The following is a 6,985-nucleotide window of genomic DNA, read 5'->3' on the forward strand; positions in this document are numbered from 1 at the left end:
CAGAATATTCTTTAAACCCTGTGGTTAAAGGACACTAAAAGCCAATGAGTAGTCCTGTAGGCTAAGCGTTAGCCTTGTTCATTAGCACAGTTTACATGTTGCCGTGGCAACTACTTTTCTCCTCTCCTTTTCCGGTTTCAAAATAAAATGTAAAAAAATAAAAGCTGAAAAATAGTGCTTTACAGTTTTACATGTATGTATGTATGTATGTATGTATGTATGTATGTATGTATACATTTATTTATTTATTTATTTATTTATTTATTTATTAACTCCTGTCCCTGGTTGGGATATTCAATAGAGAAAAACATTTAGGCTACAGTATATATAAAATAAAAGCCTATTCACATCTACCACACACACTCACACACATTCACACACTTAGAGAGAGAGAGAGAGAGAGAGAGAGAGAGAGAGAGAGAGAGAGAGAGAGAGAGAGAGAGAGAGTCCAACACTAACAAACATTCTACATTTTAAAAGTGGGTACCTTCTTGTCTTAGTGTTTGCTGTGAATGCTCTGACATCTCTTATCTTACAGTTATAATACAGTTGTTACCATTAATACATTTGTGATGCTTTTATGAGGAGAATTGGTAGCAGCAGTAAATATTAGTGCTCTGAAATTATTACAATTTTAATCAGATTAATCACAGGGTTGCTGTGGATTAATTTTGATTAATCACGACTAAATATTAATTTTTCATATATATTAATCGCGTTTAATTTTGCATGGGCAAACAGACTCAAGAAAGAAGGGAATACGTACTGCATGTATTTGGATGAAAGTGATGTTTTGTGACACTGTGCTCTCATTGGCTGAAGTTCTGTGACGCTGCGCTCTCACTGGCTGGCTGTCCGTGATGCTGCGCTCTCATTGGCTGATGTTCTGTGACGCTGCACTCTCATTGGCTGATGTTCTGTGACACTGTGCTCTCATTGGCTGAAGTTCTGTGACGCTGCGTTTTCATTGGCTGGCGTTCTGTGACGACACACTCTCATTGGCTGGTGTTCTGTGATGCTATGCTCTCATTGGCTGACGTTCTGTGACGCTGCGCTCTCATTGGCTGGTGTTCTGTGACGACGCACTCTCATTGGCTGGTGTTCTGTGATGCTATGCTCTCATTGGCTGACGTTCTGTGACACTGCGCTCTCATTGGCTGGTCAAAACAAATAAATGAATGAATGAAAAAAAGCCTGTTTTGTTTAAAATCATTGCTTCCTGGTGCTTTTTAAGGCTAAAAACTCAAAAAAGACTGTTCTAGGTAATTTGCTAATGCCCATGTTCCTGTGACTTTAATAAAAGAAGCCTCAAATCATTGCAACTTTCACCGCAATTTTTTGGAAAAGCTGCCGCAAAATCAGGCATTTTAGGCCACAACAATCAAAAAAAAAAAAAAAAAAATCCTGCGAAATCCTGGAGGGACTGATATATGCACTTAACATGTTTATTAAACACCTTCAACAGTTTCAACAAAACAACTTGAAACAACTGTTCCATCTTGTTTTTTTTGTCCTCATATTTCCATCCAGAGGGCCAACATGCTGTTTAACCTCTTCCATCTTTATGGGATGGTTCATCTGCCTGTCACTACTGGATCGACTGCCCACTTAGACATTTGCAACAGTAACTCTACTTGGACAAACTGCCCCAAATGTGTCGCCAGAGACGTTCATAGTCATTCTACACTGCAGACGGGTTAATTACATTAAAATTTTTAATCAGATTAATTATGATGATGGATTAATCTGCGTTAATGCATTCATTTTGACAGCCCTAGTGAATACATATCATAGTATGTGGAAATAGGAGTACCCTGTTTATAGAACTATATAGAATACAATGAATGGGCTCTCCAAGGCTGTGTGACATCACCTATAGGCCTACATTTTATGTTGCATAGGAATGAGTGTTGGAAGATACACAGTATTGTAATGACACTGTAACTCTGATACTGTTCCTCCACCAGGCCGTGCACATGCATGTGTACGATGATGTGACAGACATCATCTTGAAGTGACGTCTCACTAATCATCTCACAAATGTCACCAAAACACAGGAAATGATCTTTGACCTGTGAAACTGACCATGTGCCTCTGGTCATTAAAAACCAAGTAATCAACCAGGTGATCACATAAACACATAGAAACACTGACGGCCTTCTTTGCTGGAAAACACAAACTGAAGAACTGTGTTAAAGATGTTCTTTTACAGGATCAACACATCTCATAACCTGTTACAGTATAATAGTTTTGTAGCACTCAAACCACTTGTTTAAGGTTTGGTATTATCACAGAATCAGTTTTATTACCTCCGCCAAGGAGGTTATGTTTTTGCCAGGGTTTGTTTGTTTGTCTGTCCGTTAGTGTGCAACATAACTCAAAAAGTTATGGACAGATTTTGATGAAATTTTCAGGGTTTGTTGGAAATGGGATAAGAAAGAAATGATTAAATTTTGGTGGTGATCGGGGGTGGGGGGGCCCACGGGGGGGGCCACTGATCAGCCTTGGCGGAGGTCTGCGCTCTCCGAGTGCTTCTAGTTTAACTTAGTCTTGTCTCAGTCTTGGACAAATTTGAAACTTGAAGGACTTTCATTTTTATTGTAAAACCCCAGTAGTAGGGATTTCCCCAAACAGTCTGGATATACTGTATATCAGCCAAATCTGCACTTGCAACAAATACTCAATTTATAACAACATCCAAAAGAAAACGCAACTCACTGTCAAAATATGTCATGGTGGTTACTAGTGTGTTACTTACTCGGACATTAAATAAGATTAATAACATTTATATACATTAGATTAATATCTCATAAAAAATGAATAAAGCACATGTAAATATTTTTGAAAGCAACATTATTTATCAAAAAGTTTTTTTTTTTTCTAAGAATGAGTGAATTCAGGTATCTGCAATGTACTAGCAACACACCCAGGCTGTACCCCATGTACCCTATTGTTAGCCATGACAGGCTCCAGTACCACCACAACCTTCTGGAGGAGTGAGCGGTTCAGAAAGGGAACGAAAAGGTGAAAATCAGGTGGAAATTCAAAATAACTGATATCACTGACTTAAAAATGACTAAAGTAAATCAATTTCCTTCCTTCCATCCATTCTCTTCCGCTTATCCGGGGCCGGGTCGCGGGGGTAACAGTCTAAGCAGGGATGCCCAGACTTCCCTCTCCCCAGACACCTCCTCCAGCTCTTCCGGGGGGATCCCGAGGCGTTCCCAGGCCAGCCGAGAGACATAGTCTCTCCAACGTGTCCTGGGTCTTCCCCGAGGTCTCCTCCCGGTGGGACATGCCCGGAACACCTCCCCAGGGAGGCGTCCAGGAGGCATCCGAAACAGATGCCCGAGCCACCTCAGCTGGCCCCTCTCGACGCGGAGGAGCAGCGGCTCTACTCCGAGCTCCTCCCTGGTGACTGAGCTCCTCACCCTATCCCTAAGGGTGCGCCCAGCCACCCGACGGAGGAAACTCATTTCGACCGCTTGTATCCGGGATCTTGTCCTTTCGGTCATGACCCAAAGCTCATGACCATAGGTGAGGGTAGGAACGTAGATTGACCGGTAAATCGAGAGCTTCGCCTCTCGGCTCAGCTCCTTCTTCACCACAACCGACCGGTACAGCGACTGCATCACTGCAGACGCTGCACCAATCCGTCTGTCAATCTCACGCTCCATCCTTCCCTCACTCGTGAACAAGACCCCGAGATACTTAAACTCCTCCACTTGGGGCAAAGACTCCCCACCGACCCGGAGAGGGCAAACCACCTTTTTCCGGTCGAGAACCATGGCCTCGGATTTGGAGGTGCTGATCCTCATCCCGCTCGCTTCACACTCGGCTGCAAACCGCCCCAGTGCACGCTGAAGGTCCAGGTTCGATGAGGCCAACAGGACAACATCATCTGCAAAAAGCAGAGATGAAATCCTGTGGTCCCCAAACTGGACCCCCTCCGGCCCTTGGCTGCGCCTAGAAATTCTGTCCATAAAAATTATGAACAGAACCGGTGACAAAGGGCAGCCCTGCCGGAGTCCAACATGCACCTGGAACAGGTCTGACTTACTGCCGGCAATGCGAACCAGGCTCCTGCTTCGGTCATACAAGGACCGGACTGCCCTTAGCAAAGGGCCCCGGACCCCATACTCCCGAAGCACCCCCCACAAGATACCACGAGGGACACGGTCGAACGCCTTCTCCAGATCCACAAAACACATGTGGACTGGTTGGGCGAACTCCCATGAACCCTCGAGCACCCGATGGAGAGTATAGAGCTGGTCCAGCATTCCACGACCAGGACGAAAACCGCATTGTTCCTCCTGGATCCGAGGTTCGACTATCGGTCGGATCCTCCTCTCCAGTACCCTGGAATAGACTTTCCCCGGGAGGCTGAGGAGTGTGATCCCCCTATAGTTGGAGCACATCCTCCGGTCCCCTTTCTTAAAAATGGGAACCACCACCCCGGTCTGCCAATCCAGAGGTACTGTCCCCGACCGCCACGCGATGTTACAGAGACGTGTCAACCAAGACAGTCCCTGCACATCCAGAGACTTAAGGTACTCAGGGCGAATCTCATCCACCCCCGGTGCCCTGCCACCGAGGAACTTGCCAACCACCTCGGTGACTTCAGCTTGGGTGATGGACGAGTCCACCTCTGAGACCTCAGCCTCTGCTTCTTCTATGGAAGACGTGGCAGTGGGATTGAGGAGATCCTCGAAGTATTCCTTCCACCGCCCGACAACATCCCCAGTCGAGGTCAGCAGCTCCCCACTTCCACTGTAAACAGTGTTGGTGGCGCACTGCTTTCCCCTCCTGAGGCGCCGGATGGTTTGCCAGAATTTCCTCGAGGCCGACCGATAGTCCTCCTCCATGGCCTCCCCAAACTCCACCCAGACCCGAGTTTTTGCCTCCACAACCGCCTGGGCTGCAGCACGCTTGGCCTTCCGGTACCCATCAGCTGCCTCGGGAGTCCCACGGGCCAACAAGGCCCGATAAGACTCCTTCTTCAGCTTGACGGCATCCCTTACTTCCGGGGTCCACCACCGGGTTCGGGGATTGCCGCCACGACAGGCACCGGAGACCTTGCGACCACAGCTCCGAGCAGCCGCTTCGACAATGGAGGTGGAGAACATGGTCCACTCGGACTCAATGTCCCCAGCCTCCCCCGGGATCTGGGAGAAGCTCTCCCGGAGGTGGGAGTTGAAGACCACACTGACATCGGGTTCCGCCAGACGTTCCCAACAGACCCTCACAACACGTTTGGGCCTGCCGAGTCGGTCCGGTTTCCTCCTTCGCCAGCGGATCCAACTCACCACCAGGTGGTGATCGGTTGACAGCTCTGCCCCTCTCTTCACCCGAGTGTCCAAAACACGCGGCCGGAGGTCTGATGATACGACAATGAAGTCGATCATCGACCTCCGGCCTAGGGTGTCCTGGTGCCAAGTGCACTTATGGACATCCCTGTGTTGGAACATGGTGTTTGTTATGGACAAACTGTGACTAGCACAGAAGTCCAGTAACAGAACACCACTCGGGTTCAGATCAGGGAGGCTGTTCCTCCCCATCACCCCCCTCCAGGTCTCACTGTCGTTGCCCACGTGGGCATTGAAGTCGCCCAGGAGAACAATGGAGTCCCCAGTCGGAGCACCATCCAGCACCCCTCCCAGAGACTCCAAGAAGGCCGGGTACTCTGCACTGCTGTTCGGCCCGTAGGCCGAAACAACAGTGAGGCACCTGTCCCCAACCCGAAGGCGTAGGGACGCGACCCTCTCGTTCACCGGGGTGAACTCCAACACATGGCGGCTGAGCTGAGGGGCTATGAGTAAGCCCACACCAGCCCGCCGCCTCTCACCGCGGGCAACGCCAGAGAAGTGGAGAGTCCAGCCCCTTTCGAGGGGTTGGGTTCCAGAGCCCAAGCTATGTGTGGAGGTGAGCCCGACTATATCTAGACGGTATCTCTCAACCTCCCTCACAAGCTCTGGCTCCTTCCCCCTCAGCGAAGTGACATTCCATGTCCCAAGAGCTAGACTCCGTGTCCGGGGATCGGGTTGTCGGGCTCCCTGCCTTCGACTGTCACCCAATCCACACTGCACCCGGCCCCTATGATTCCCTCGATGGGTGGTGAGTCCGTCGGAGGAATTTCCTTCCTCCACCATGAAAGTCTACTCAGCATCATATAGTTAATTTAGATTTTTATTTCTGAAATTATTTAACCCATAAAGACCCAAACAGCCACTGGAGACCAAAACCATCTACTGATCTAAAATGTTTAATACCTGTGGATCCCTTAATCCTATCAATACATGAAAATAATTAGTGTAAAATGCAGTTTGTCATCTTTTCATGGTCATCATGGATGTTCAGAGGCACCATAGTTACCATGGAAACACCGTCATCTTCTACAACATTGATTCACCAGTAAAACCCAAAGGAACTGGATCAATGACAGTGGATGGAGACACTGGGTTTATGTTCAATTAATGATATACTGTACTGAAAAAGTCACTTTTTCTTCAGTTTCCACTGTTTCTGATTAAATAACCCACAATTTTGATCTGAGCTTTTATGAACATGTACATTATCAGTGAATTAAATACAGGAAAATACCTGATTTTCACTTCAAATTGCCAAATACAGAGCATATTATTAGAATAAATGGTGATAAGTCATTTAAGAAAGGTTAAAAATACAGAAAAATTTATTTGGGAGCTGCTACAAAAAATGGCGCTGGGTCTCTACGGGTTCAAATGTAATAAATAAATGATTTAAATACACTTAATTCAACTTAATATTTGTTAAGATAACCTGCAGTCTGTTTTATTAAGTGAAAGATTTAAATAATATGAATTCTCTCCAATTTCACATTATACAGTACAGTGAGACAGTCAAACTTAAACCCACATTTAGGAATCTTAAATTAACATATTCTAACCATGTTCATGCAAATTCTTCAAACTTTTTCCTACTTTATTATTGTATATGTGAAGCATTA

The sequence above is a fragment of the Sphaeramia orbicularis genome, chromosome 6 (genome assembly GCF_902148855.1).
Source record: "Sphaeramia orbicularis chromosome 6, fSphaOr1.1, whole genome shotgun sequence".
NCBI classification, from domain to species: Eukaryota; Metazoa; Chordata; class Actinopteri; order Kurtiformes; family Apogonidae; genus Sphaeramia; species Sphaeramia orbicularis.